The sequence below is a fragment of the Natator depressus genome, chromosome 9 (genome assembly GCF_965152275.1).
Source record: "Natator depressus isolate rNatDep1 chromosome 9, rNatDep2.hap1, whole genome shotgun sequence".
In the NCBI taxonomy this organism is placed as follows: Eukaryota; Metazoa; Chordata; order Testudines; family Cheloniidae; genus Natator; species Natator depressus.
Genome location: NC_134242.1, coordinates 39,755,391 through 39,770,056, shown reverse-complemented (window position 1 = coordinate 39,770,056; position 14,666 = coordinate 39,755,391). Strand labels below are relative to the sequence as shown.

Here is a 14,666-nt window from a genome sequence, read left to right as displayed (position 1 = left end):
AGGTGAGGTCTCACCAGTGCCTTGTATAACAGTACTAAAACCTCCTTATCCCTACTGGAAATACTTCTCCTGATGCATCCCAAGACCGCATTAGCTTTTTTCACGGACATATCACATTGGGGGCTCAAAGTTATCCTATGATCAACCAATACTCCAAGGTCCTTTTCCTCCTCCGTTACTTCTAATTGATGCGTCCCTAGCTTATAACTAAATTTCTTGTTATTAATCCCTAAATGCATGACCTTACACTTCTCACTATTAAATTTCATCCTATTACTATTACTCCAGTTTACAAGGTCATCCAGATCCTCCTGTAGGATATCCCTGTCCTTCTCTAAATTGGCTATACCTCCCAGCTTTGTATCATCTGCAAACTTTATTAGCACACTCCCACTTTTTGAGCCAAGGTCAGTAATAAAAAGATTAAATAAGATTGGTCCCAAAACCGATCCTTGAGGAACTCCACTGGTAACCTCCCTCCAGCCTGACAGTTCACCTTTCAGTAGGACCCGTTGTAGTCTCCCCTTTAACCAATTCCTTATCCCCCTTTCAATTTTCCTATTGATCCCCATCTTATCCAATTTAACTAATAATTCCCCATGTGGCACAGTATCAAATGCCTTATTGAAATCTAGGTAAATTAGATCCACTGCGTTTCCTTTGTCTAAAAAATCTGTTACTTTCTCAAAGAAGGAGATCAGGTTGGTTTGGCACGATCTACCTTTTGTAAAACCATGTTGTATTTTGTCCCATTTACCATTGACCTCAATGTCCTTAACTACCTTCTCCTTCAAAATTTTTTCCAAGACCTTGCATACTACAGATGTCAAACTAACAGGCCTATAATTACCCGGATCACTTTTTTTCCCTTTCTTAAAAATAGGAACTATGTTATCAATTCTCCAATCATACGGTACAACCCCTGAGTTTACAGATTCATTAAAAATTCTTGCTAATGGGCTTGCAATTTCATGTGCCAATTCCTTTAATACTCTTGGATGAAGATTATCTGGGCCCCCCGATTTAGTCCCATTAAACTGTTTGAGTTTCGCTTCTACCTCAAATATGGTAATGTCTACCTCCATAGCCTCATTCCCATTTGTCATGCTACCATTATCCCTAAGATCCTCTTTAGTCTTATTAAAGACTGAGGCAAAGTATTTGTTTAGATATTGGGCCATGCCTAGATTATCCTTGACCTCCACTCCATCCTCAGTGTTTAGCGGTCCCACTTCTTCTTTCTTTGTTTTCTTCTTATTTATATGGCTATAGAACCTTTTACTATTGGTTTTAATTCCCTTTGCAAGGTCCAACTCTACTTGACTTTCAGCCTGTCTCACTTTATCCCTACATGTTCTGACCTCAATAAGGTAGCTTTCCTTGCTGATCCCTCCCTTCTTCCACTCCCTGTATGCTTTCTGCTTTTTCTTAATCTCCTCTCTGAGATGCTTGCTCATCCAGCTTGGTCTACAACTCCTGCCTATGAATTTTTTCCTCTTTCTTGGGATGCAGGCTTCCGATATTAGCTTGAAATTAGCTCTAAAGCAAGGGTTCACAAAACTTTCATAGCTTGAACACCACTTTACTAGAAAGATTGTCTTGTGGACCAACTGCAATCTCCATTTGTGATTGCAAGTACTTCTCTCCTCTACCCACCATGATTGCATAGCATTCTTGTAGCAACTACACAACTGTTTACCTGGGAAAGTAAAGGTTGGCTTTTAACATTTTTTTTAGCTTTAATACAATTTGATAGCTGTAAACAAGGAAGAGGGCCAGCAACATTTGACCAGCTGGATTTCCAAACTGTTCCAATATTAACTTCATCGTCAATTTTCATAAAATCAATCTGTCCACTGGCTTTACAATAAATTCAGACTGGGTAACATAGGGATTAGTAATGTCTTTTGATCCCTCAGCATATTATGGCAACAAAAATGTTGGTGTAGTTAAAGACCTGGATCTCCAAAGTCTAGGTTATTCAGACGCTAACAAGAAAAAAGGATCCCAATCTATTCTGAACTCCCCTACCTGATGAGGGGTTTGTCTTGTTTTGACACCATCTCTAATTACAATTTGTATTTTTGGTTGCAACAAGTTGTTATTTCTGTGAAAAATGACATTTCTGCCAGCTTCCATAAAGGAAAAATATCAGACAGTGAAGCTATTATTTTACAACAGTGTCATCATTAGTCTCCCTCATATCGGTCGCCCCATTTTTTTTTCACTACATTTGACTCGGGTTATTCTCTAACGTCAAAAGCCAGAGTTTAGCAAAGTTACTTTATTCACAATCATCACCTCTTATTTAAATGGAACTACACTAGCTCCTCCTCTTCCTGAGAATACCGATGGCTTTTTCTGTCCCGGGGCTGTTCCATTTCTGAGGGCCCTAAGCTGTTAACTGGGAATCATTTTAAGATTTGTGGCCTCAAATTCTGATCACACTTTCACATAAAATGCCTCTTCCTTGGCAGCTAATCTCAGAATGCTGAAGGTTTGGCAACAAAAGTGAGAATCGGTGGGTTGTAATTTTGAGATAACTGAAAAGACTAACAAGATCTCAAATCTGTCCACTTCTTGGATGTGGGTGCAGAATTAGTAGATTTGGTCACAGAGGAATTATTTTGTTTGATATCAACTGAGCTTACTGCAGTATTAAAAAGAATTCTGTGTAACACCAGCTCAGAGTTAGAAATACACAAGGCAGATATTACAGCAACACTCAGCTTCAATGATTTGTAAAGAAGAAAAGTAAATCAATGCACAGAGCACAAGGAATGAATGACAGAAAAAAATCACTTATTTTATAGATTAAATATTCTACTGATGAGTCTGTTTTAAGAAAATGTAGATTTGGTTTAAGGCAGGCAATTTATGGTATAATATCTCCTGATGGGGAACAGCTCTGTCAATTTCCCAGAGAAATACTGTTGAAAAAGTGATCACTAGTGAGAAAACAGAAGAAAAAATAAAAGAATGGAATTAAAAAGAAACAAGACAAGTATGATGTTTTATTAAATGATGGGAAATCAGCCGGCACTGCCATTTCCTCATGTTTCTGTTTCAGGAGCCAGTTGGGATTAAATATGTTCATTACCATTTTTATTTTTGCTGCAGCAAGTAGCCATTTTTGAGAAAAGTGAAATTACTGTCGGGTTCCATAGATCAAAGACAGCTTCTTTGTCATCTGTCTTTTTAAAAAGTGGCTCTTTCAGATCTGTCTCCTTGTTTCATTAGACTTGACACACATTCTTCACTAAAGTCAGAGGCTAAAATGCTTTCAGAATTTAGAAAAACCTCCTTTTCTGTCCTCCCTCCCCCACAAATGCCTCTTCCTCCCTGCCTCAGACTTCTGAAGGCTCTATGGAGATGCCTTCTTTCCATTCAGGCCCTTACTAGAAATGAACTGGAGCTAAGCTTCTGAATAATGCTGCTTTCAGGGGCTCAGATACCAATCGCTCATCTATAAACTCAAGTAAAATACATTTTGGCCCTTGTGTTATATAGCATCAGGGTTTTGGCAACAAACATAGTCTACTCTGCATTTCAACGTATTATGTATCTTACATAACATCTTTCATGCAGAACACCACATTGCTCTTCACAGAAGCAACCAACACGATTATAAACAGCTTTCAAAATCTGGCTTCAAACCGCCAAAGCCTAGAGGTTAAACACAGCTTTTAAAATATACTTTTAAAAAGTGATAATCCCCATATCCCTAGTGGGAAAGTACAAGATTTTACCCATGCAATGTATTTGGCACATAATTCGTGGCAAGCTAGGGTATAAATCTTCCGCACACTAACCAGCCGCGTATTAAGTGTCTGTGTGGACTCTGCTGCCACACAAGTTCTGTAGTGTGCTTTGATCTACTTATGTCTACATTGCAGCTAGAAGCAAGTCTCCCAGCCTGGCTAGACAGATTTGTGCTAGCTGGCCTCAATAGCTGTGTGGATATTGCAGCTCAGGCAGCCGCTCAGGCCTATAAATGCACCCAGCCCTGGGTCTGAGCTTAGGTGGCTAGCTCAAGTCTCTGCCAGAGCCACAACGTCCCCAGTGCTATTTTTAGTATGCTAGCTCAAACCCAGCTTACAGTAGTCTGGTTACCCAGGCTGGGACGTACTGTAAAAGTTCCCTAATGAACTGGTATCTATTCCTGTTTCAAAGCAGCATAGATCATAGTACACACAGTGCACAGCAGGCTACTGTGAGGTAGATTTACCCCACGCCCAACACACACCCACACCCAGCTTGCTGAGAACTAAATATTTATATAGACAAGTTTGTACAGAGATTTATTGCCTATCTGCAAGAGCCATGACATAAACTTTGAAAATTTGGGTACGTGACACAACATATTTGGGGCTGATTCACATTTACACCATTCTAGCAGTGCAAAGGACTTTAAAGTGGGCATAAATTACAATTATACCCATTTTAAGGGCTGTTTACACTGTCAGAGTGGTGCAAAGGAGGCTTAGTGTAAAGGTAAGCCCACTGTGTACATAGTTAGTTCTGGAACCATACAAAGACAGGTTATTAGATCTAATTATTAGCCTTCTTGAGTTACAATGTACATTCCCCTTATGCCCTAACATGTGTGTCTATGCTTTACAGAGCATTAGAATTTGCAACTTTTCAGGGGATTGTTAGGTTACTTTGCCATTTCCTACACCTGCATCTGGAGGATATGGTCTGTGCTCAATGCTGTGGCTAATCTTAACCCAGTATAGGCAGTATTCCAACCCACTTTGGCTCCTATATACATTCCATGTATAAGTCTTCCATGCACAGTACACCCGGTTTTCATTTCCATAGATCAATTTAGAATCAATGTCTAATCTGATTAAATGTATTGCCTTCCATTTCAGGAAGGTAGGAAACAGTGCAGTGTAAGTCTAAAACCATTCCACTGTAGGAAATGCATCATTTTGAGGATCTTTGAGCCACTTTCCTTTACCCATTCCAGCAGAGGTTGCAGCTGTTTGAGTTCATTGTACAGATGATTATTAGGGTGTAGGAAAAGTGGGTGGTTGCTTTTGAATGAATTTATCTCCCTGGCGGAGCAGAGGTTATGGTGTGTGCATTAGAGACTGACTGTTCAGTCTACTGTGGCACTCTGAAATTCTGCTTCCCATTTTGCCTTTCTGTGCTGAGTCTTGCACCTCCACCATGTCCCCAGGTGCTATTCAAACCTGCAGAGAGAATGGAAATTTTTCATTTTGATCTACCTCCTTGTAATTCATTTTCATACGTGGACATAGGTTGCTGCATGTCAGTCCACTCTGTTACAGAGGAGAACGGGTGACAGATATAAAAAATTGAATGGCATCTTCCTGGTCAAGTAATTCAAAGATTTCAAGTTTGAAATCTGAGTCAATCAAGATACATTTACCCTCCACCCCCATTATCAATTAACTATGGTGTCATGGAAGAATCAAGGGACAAAGTCTGGAGTGTTGGACTTACTGCTTAAGTGGGTGGAGCGGGAATCCAGCACAGGTCATTTTTTCTGCCAGCATTTGTGGGAGAGATAATCAGAGCTTTTGTTCTTCAGCCTTTTGATACGATCTGTTCTTAACATTTTACTGTCTGACATATCCTTGTAATAGCAGTGAGCAGCCTACACCAAAACAAAAGAAAGACAACTTCAGAAGTCTTCCCTGGCATGGGATGTAAGAGGCAGTCCAACAATGAAACAATACAGAATGTTTCCTTCCCATTTCCCATTCCTTCTATCTGAGCTCAATAAGAGTCTAGAAGGGCCCTAGAAAAGGCCTTCCCTGAGCACAACAATGCCCTTCAATGAGAAAGAGGAGGAGTCAGAGTAGACAGACAGGGAAGACTCTGTGGGATCAAATATCCAACAGAAGACTCCAGCAGGGGACACTAAGCAGACCACACCACATACACAGCCTCAGAATGTCTATATAAAATAGTCTTCCCTCTGTCGGATTTAGGCAACGTTTTTTAAAGTCCAGCAAGAGCCCAACATTCCCACATCTAGGCTCTCCTATCTGTCAGGCTTCTGCTGCTGCTTCTTGTTGTGCTTTATGGCTAAGCAGACTCATCTGCTGGTCTATGACTGCGAAGCACTGCACACCACAAATTAATTCTTGAATTAAAGTCTTTCACCTTTCCAAGTATTTTTAAAGATTTGCAATATTGTTTGTTGTGGTTGTTTTTTAAATAGGGCCACATTTTCTGGTGCTCTTACTATGTGTTACAGAAAAAAATGTGATACTCTAAGAACTCTACGTTTTTCTTATAAATACCCTCTTTCAACGGTACACTCTTTGCACTCCCACAGAAGATGATCAGCTGTTTCCCGGACCTTGCACATCCCACGTAATACATATTCATTTTTGTTTATTAGAAACAAATTACTATTTAAGCCACAATGACCAATTAAAATTCTAAACAGAGCCATTTCACTCTTTCCTTCAGGGCCTTGGAGTATACCATAATTTTTGACTCTTAGGCATGTATCATAGAATCTTTTCCCCTATGATTCTTTTGCCCATATTTCTTGTCATTCCTCTCAACTCATTTTTAACTAGATGTTTAAACTCCAGTTTACTTAAAGGGATCTGTAGATCAACTTGCTCCTGTTTGACAGTTTTTGCCAATTTGCCTGCCAGCTCATTTCCTACAACCCCTACATGCACGGAGATTCATGCTATTACTGTTAATATCCATACTATAGATGATATCCAATCCCATCAATTCTGTTGTTAACAGTAATATTTCATAACGTATATCATTTCTACTAATTGAAATGCCATTTCTGATCGCTAGTAGTCCTGATAAGCAATCAGTCATGGTGACCACTCTGGCTTGGTGCGCATTTAGGATCCAGTTTAATGGGAGCATAATCCCTCAATTTAATGGGAGCATAATCAAAATGGCTACAAAATTTGTTAGCCTTATAGCTTTCTTGTTTCCCAGTGAAGGAATGCAGAATGCTGTTCCCACTCTTCCTGTTCTTACATCTTTGGAGCTGTCAGTATACATTTGGCAGTAGGTTCCCCACTTATAGCAAATCAATATGTTTGTGATAACTTGCACTTTTAACACTCCTTTCCCCCTTAATTGCATTTTATGATTTCATACCTACCTCAGGAGGTATGATTGTCCGATTATAATGCATTTTCCCCAAACTATAGATTTTTAACCTTTTAGGTGACTCTTTTCAGTACTCCCTTTCTCTTTTCAGTAAGATTCTTTGACCATGCTTTAATCTTACTTACATGAGGCATTCTGAGTTTTTTCCTTACATGTTGACCACATAATTCCCAGCCTTCATCATATCTTAGCTTAGTGTTTCCAACTTCACTGTTTCCAATTACTTTAGCCCAAAAGGTTAAGTCTAAAAGCTTCATTTTAAAAATAATAGGCATTTCACCTGTAGCTATCTGCAGTACGCACAGTAGCATTATGATGAAGGCACCACATGCAATTCACAACATCTGTGCTTGGATTGAATCAAGCTTTCTCAAATTTGTTTTTGATGCTGAACTGAAAGCCCAGCATCATACGCAATGACTGGTCTTATTACAGGCTACTGCTGCTCACTTCCTTCTTCTTTTACAGCTTTTAGCTGTGCCTGATGGGATATCAAGACCAGCTGCATATACCCCACATACTTGACCCCTTCCTGTTTTTACATGCCTTCAGAGCAGAGGTCCTGATTCTGGCACAGGTCAAGTTGCATGAGACAGACAAGGTGTTGACAAAGGAGGTTTTCAATCATTTTTGCACCTACTAGTATTGGGCCTGGCCCCAGCACAATGTACAACAGCCCTGTGAAATCAGTAGCTTTCCACAGTCACCTAGGGACCACTCCACTAGCACACTTTGGCCACCATCCCTTCGGTGCTCCATCAGCCCTATGCCATCAGAGGATTCTCTTTATACAGGGGTATTTTTTCCTGGTGGCATCTCCACAGTGAGGCCATATTAGATAAACAATCAGGTGAGGGAGGTGAGCTGAGATTTCTCTGGTGGATCCAAGACCCAACTAAGGGGCTTTGGAGTCCCAGCAGGGTAATACTCATTGATACCAAGGAGTTATGTATATTAAAGGGTTTTTGAAACAGGTCCATTGGAAAAAAAAAACAGGTTGCTCGTATTCCAGGCATCAGTTACGACTGTATTATCCCTATCATCCCTAGATGCAATATTTCGAGGGACTGTGCACCTCTATATGACCCTTTGATAAAGAAGTGCCCATGACTGATTAACAGAAACAAAGGAAGAAAAGGAATAATTACAAAGTCTCTATGAGGAATCACAGTGTGAGAGACTAACTTTGTAACAGCCGTTTTCCCTCACTCATGGGGAAGATGGGCTAGGATATCTACTCTCACTGTATCTATCTTTATTATTTGTAACCTGTTACGCCTAGGCGCTGCAGTCATGGACTAGGATCCCATTGTGCTAGGTGCTGTACAAACACAGAACAAAAGATAGCTTTGGACATAGGGAGCAGGGATTACCTTAATTTACTGGAGCAAAGACAATTCTTCCAGGCTGCCAAGCACCCACGAAGGTTAGTTTACCATGTATGGTACTGTGTGCATCCCTAATGCACAGATTAGTCACGCTTCAGGACTGAGCCCTAGTTAGGGCTTGATCAGGCTCCCACTGCAGTCAATGTCAAAATTCCCACTGAATGAATATAAGCAGTTTTATTAGTGTATTCTCTCATCTGATAGTTAACCTCTACTGGAAGCCATTCACTTACTGCACCCAGCTGAGGAAAATTAGGCACACATTTACACCAGTGTAGCCCTCATTGACTTCAATGAGGCTGCAGGACTATAGATGAGAGAAAAAATATTCCCTCCCTATAACATTTGCACTGCCTTGTGATGGTGCTGAGTTACACCATAAAAAATAAATATAAAACAAAAATCAATGTGTATGCATATGAAAAAAAATCAACTTAGATGTGTAAACCTACTTGGCATTGGAAAAAAAAGATATTTTTGGCTTATCTACCTTCAACTAGATCCTAAGTAATATAATTAATTTTGGATGACTGATTACAGGAATCCTGCTCATATATCCCCCAAACATGACATTTTAAAAATTACATCTTCTTTTCATTTTTAAGGAAATGAAATGACTTTGATATCTTGACATGAGTTATCATTCTGAGGTTGAACCACTTATCTATATAGGGTACAACCTATAGCTCCTAGGACGGATTATATATTATTATACTCCATTAAAATTAGGATAGGTGTTCTGCAGCTATCAGAAAGAAAACAAATACTGGCACAAATATTTATTTTAAAAGTTGCTCATTTTAGCTGCGTGATCTATTTATTACTCCTGAGTTTAAAAAAAAATCTGCACCAAAAAATAAAATTTTTACACACAATATTTTAAAATTCTGCATAATTCAGCATATATTATTTGTCAATAAATACATGTGGAGGCTCTAGCATGGCAGTTGGGACCACAGGCCACTGGCTGCATGAAGGTGGGAGATCATCCTGCAGTGTCCCCTCCTATCCTCCTGGACATAGACTCGGCATTGAAGCTGTACATAACTCTGACAAAACGCAAGGGCCAGGCCTGCCCTAGAAACCTCCCCGGAGTCCTGACCCTTCATGCCATGTGCAGAAAGAAAGAAAGTGAGAAGGACAGAGTCTTACATACACACTCAGTCCTGGCCCCCAGATGTGGGGCTGGCAGGTTCAGCCAGGCAGGATCCAGGTGTGGAGGGGTTTAATGTGGAGGGATCCTGGTATGGGGTGACAGGATTCTGTTTGGGGCAATCTGGGTGCAGGCAGCTTGGTGGGGGGTAGAGGTGCTGGGGGAGGGGTGTTCATTGGGGGGTTCAGGGTGCAGGGGCAATTGGACTTTCCAGGAGAGTCTAGGTAAAGATGGTTGAGGCTCAGTGGGGGGGGTCTTGTGTGGGGGATGGGGCTCAGCGTGAGGGGAGTCTGGGTGTGGGGGGCTCGGCAGGGGTCTGGGTGCTAGAAGAGTGGGACTTGGTGGGGTGAGGGTCCAGGTGAAGCTGTCTGGGGCTCAGTGGGATGGGGATCCAAGTGAGGGGGCTCATCAGGGTGGTCCAGGTGCAGGGAGGGAGATGGGTCATTAGGGTTGGGGGCTGAGGGCAGGGGCTCAGTGAGAAATGGTCTGGGTGCAGAGCTGGTGGTCCGGATGCAGGGCAGAGGGGATCAGTGGGGGGTCCAGATGCAGGGAAGGTGGGGATTTGGCGTGGTCCAGGTGCAGGGGGCCCTGGATCCACAGGGGTTGGGTGAATGGGGGAGCAGCTCCCCATACAGTGACCCCTCCCCCTATGGCTGAGGAGCGATGGGGGGCAGGAAGCAGTGGGGGAATGCAGAAATTCCTGCAGCCGGGCGTGGGTCTGATCCAGCCCAATCACTCCTTGCTGGGAAAGAGGCAGTCCCATCCTCACCCATTTCCAGCCCAGCCAGGACTAGCAGATGAGCCTAGCACAGGGTAGGAGCCACTGGCCAGAGCATCCCCAGCCCCACGGTGATTTACCTCTCCGCTGGCTGCTCCGGGTACACAAAATGACACACCCACACTGCTGGAGAGGGGCATGTGTTGGCTCTTCCAGCTTCCTTTGTTTCTCTGTTAGAAGTCATTTTTCGGTGGGGAAGCAAAGACTCTGCAGGGGACATGAATTCTGCACATGCACGGTGGCACTGAATTCCCCCAGGAATAATTTATTTCAATAAGTTGCACAGGTCCTATGCTATCTGATGGGAGACTGAATGGCTAATGGGATTGATATAAGATACGGAGACTTTCATTTCTCAGTTACTAATTCAAACAAAGCTGAAGAAGGTAGTAACTAACGGTTATTGCCATCTGATGACTGTATGGTGGCGTGTGTGAAACTAGTTGATGACTTCTGTCCAAGTTCCTGGAGGGTGTACTAATCATGAAGCCGCCACCATGACTGGCATCCTTGTTGCTAGTCTCATGAAAGAGACTAACATTTGTATGGGTTTGGAGACTGCACTTGTTTATACAGACAGCAAATGCAATGTTACACCCTAGAGAGGCAATTGAACAAAATGAAAAAGCGGGTGGCCCAGGTTTCGTTGGACACATTTGAATTAATTAGAGAGGGGACCTCATCCAAACTCCCCTACAGCTGGGCCAAGTTTAGGTCTGGATCTGAACTTCACAGCTCTACACCTAATAGTTTTTGTCGACTGTAGCTGTGAGTTTCTGCTACCTACTGTAGAAAAGTCTTTAGTCAAAGCTTTATCAAAGTCACTTTCAGCTCAGTGATAATAATAAATCCTAGGATGTCCGGCGCAGAAAATGTTCCTCCAAGAAATGCTTTAAGAAACTTGGCATCTATGGTTCATCATGTTATTATATGGAAAATCAAAGTACAGTAGCACTAGTAGAATCCCTGAAGGTTGAATCAGCATTTTCATTAGAAAATCTATTTTCCACCGATTTATAATTTGGCCATAAAAAGTTCCTCCCGGCTGAATTTTAAAAATGGCTACTTAGCTCAGATGTAAATTCTTTCTGAAAATTTACAATGTGGTTCAGCTATTTTAGGATATGACAAGCCAAATAGCAGAAAGCCAAATGATTGGGTTTTAGATGCTTTTCTCTCTCTCCCTGCTGAAATTCCAAAACAGTATATATATAAAAATAATTACAAATTAAACTGGCAAGTGATTAATCTGCAATGTGCCAATTTTAAAAGTATCTATTCAGATTATATGTGCAAATCCCACATCTGCATACACAAATAGGCAGTTAGGTTTGGAAAACAGGTGTAGCAGTTACCTGCCTAAATATCTAGCTGCACTTCATATAGATTTATTCAAAGAAAGCAAGATCCAAAAAAGGATTGGTGTCACAGGGTGACACAGGCCCTGTAAGTGGGAGCAGGGCCACTGTACCCATGCCTCATCATTTCACTCCAGTTGGGGTTAAGAGTGCACCTGGGCCCAAGAGGCAAGAGAGATGTGGTGAGTGGAAGCTGCCTTAGAGCACAGGTTGACTCAGTTGGGGAAGGGTTGCTGGGAGAAGGATGAAAGCAAGAGAGCAGCGGAGAGGTTTGCTAGTTGGCATCCCAAAGCCGCAGAGCCAGGACTGAAGAGGGCTTAAGGCAAGAGAGCAGCAGAGGAAGGTGACTGCTGGCTCTAAACCAGAGAGGTAAAGTTGAGGGCCAGAGAGGACTGAAGGAGCCGTGGAGGAGCTTACCCACTGACATCTCCAGGGCCAAAGAACTGGACCCAGGGGAGGAGCAAGAGAGTCAGGGGAATGAGGGATCTGGTAAAGATGATCTCACAGCAGAGAGGCTGCGGGGCTTCCCACTGGGAAGAGATATTAGAATAGGAAAAGGTACAGAGAAGGGCAACAAAAATGATTAAAAGTATGGAACAGCTTCCATATGAGGAGAAATTAAAAAGACTGGGACTTTTCAGCTTGCAAAACAGGTGACTAAGAGGGAATATGATAGAGGTCTATAAAATCTTAACTGGTATGGAGAAAGTAAATATATAGGTGTTATTTACTCCTTCACATAACACAAGAATCAGGGGTCACCCAACGAAATTAATAGGCAGCGGGTATAAAACAAACAAAAGGAAGTACTTCTTCACACAGTGCATAGTCAACCTGCGGAACTCGTTGCCAGGGAATATTGTGAAGGCTAAATGATAACAAGATTCAAAAAAAGTACTAGATAAATTCATAGAGGATAGATCCATCAATGGCTATTAGCCAAAATGGCCAGGGATGGAACACCATCCTCTGAGTGTCCCTAGCCTCTGTTGCCTGAAGTTGGGAGTGGACAAGAGGAGATGAATTACTTGATAATTGCCCTATTCTGTTCATTCCCTCTGAAGTACCTGGCACTGTGATGAGACAGGATACTGGGCAAGATGGTCCATTGATCTGACTTTGTACGGCCATTCTTATGGTTCTTATGAAGAGCGGGATTACGCTCCACCTGGAAGCGCTCGGGGCGGTGGGGTGTGGGGGGCTGAGCTGGCAGAGGGACTCACAAAGAGACTGTGTGTGACCAAAGGTACTGGTGTGTGGTACATGAGGCACTGAGTGATGTGATACCTTTGGATTTTAATGACTGCTTGGACTAGGGTGATACAAAGACAATGTGTTTTAGGCTATTTGCACAATGTTTTTGTAATAAACCTCCCCCAAGGAGAGTTGTTATTTAACCAACAGAGCCTCAAGTGGCGTTACTGGGGACTTAAGAAGGGAAAACTGAGGTAGGCTCACCTATCATGGCATGGCCTTCAGTAAGAAGGAGCTCCAGCTGGGGCAGCCCTATGACAACTAGACACTTAGATGGATAACACAGCCAGAGCTATAACAGCAAGAATTAAAAACCAAACAAAAATAAATAAGCTTTCAAAACGATGTAGGTTTTCATGCTCCCAGGCATAGGCTAACCTCTAAGCAATCAAGGTTAGGATGGAAACTTTCCCTGTGAGTAGATTATTACACAACTGTCTACTACAGAGTTATGTGCATCTTCCCCTGAAGTACCTGATACTTGTCAATATCTGAGACAAGACCACAGGTCTGATCCTATGTTCCTATTGATTAATCCCCCTCTGAGACAGGAATTAAACCCAGGATTAGAAATCAGGTACTGACCATTTGACCATGCCTCTCTATAACACAGGGAGCCTTAACTTCTCAGGAAGCTAGCCTCCCTTCTGCAGTCACAAGCTGGGGCATTAAAACAAGCAGCTAAAAATTCAGTTGAGCATATAAAATATACCACAGTTAATTTGCAAGGACAAATCACATAGGTGGAAATTTTATACCAACAACATTTGTGAGCACAGACTTTACTGGCACTGACTAGACCACAAACAAGAAGGCCCAGGGCCTCACGCTGTGAGCAAATTTACTCCAGAATCTCTCCCTCAATAGGGCAAGAGCCCAGAAAGTGTCAATACCAATACTGTCCTGTTCTGAGTGTGAGATGAATGGGAGCCATGTATAAACCACAACCTTTAACATTCCAGCTCTCCTGTAAAGAGGTTCCTGTCCTATAAGGTGAATCCAATTCAATAACACTGAGCTCCTATAACAAAGAAAAATCCCTTCCTAAAAGACAAAAGGAATTAAAAATTCCAGGGGCTCAATTCTGCCTAACACTAGAGCTCCGCTCACAGCAATGGATTGGGGTGCTTGCCAACTGGAGCTCCTCATTCCTGTTTCACCTTGTCCCAACATTGAGTACTGCCCTAACTTATGTCTCTAATCTAATTAGAATCTAATTCCAGTGAAGAACTGGCATAGCTCTGCCACATCCTCAAACCACCCACCCTGCAGCTAGGGCAGATGGCCCAGGAGCCACCTCTGCTACCTTTACCAGACTTAGGCCTCTGAAGAGTTTCTTTGTGCAAGTCAGATTCTCCTCTGGCAACATGCAAACTGGAGAGTGCAGGCCCAAACAACAGTGATACAGAGTTAGAGAAGGGTTAGCCTTTTCTTCAAACTGCTGCAGATTTCCCAAGTCACATTTAAATAAAGCAAAAACCCATTTTTTAATTTCATTTTCACACAGCTTCTACCAATACAGCATTGATCTGTAAGAAGACCACAGTATATAACAGAAACAGAGCCATAGCTTTGTTGAATTTGAACTGGAGAGTTATTCAATC

The 14,666-nt window shown here is 42.1% G+C and overlaps 1 long non-coding RNA gene across 1 annotated transcript in view; it reads right to left on the bottom strand.

The window, feature by feature from the left end:
• Window positions 1-5,568: 5,568 nt before the first annotated feature.
• Window positions 5,569-14,666, bottom strand: part of LOC141993435 (uncharacterized) — a 55,940-nt gene continuing 46,842 nt past the window's right edge. The window contains exon 3 of the long non-coding RNA XR_012640861.1: window positions 5,569-5,629. This is a non-coding gene — a long non-coding RNA (uncharacterized LOC141993435). The remainder of the gene's footprint in view (window positions 5,630-14,666) is intronic.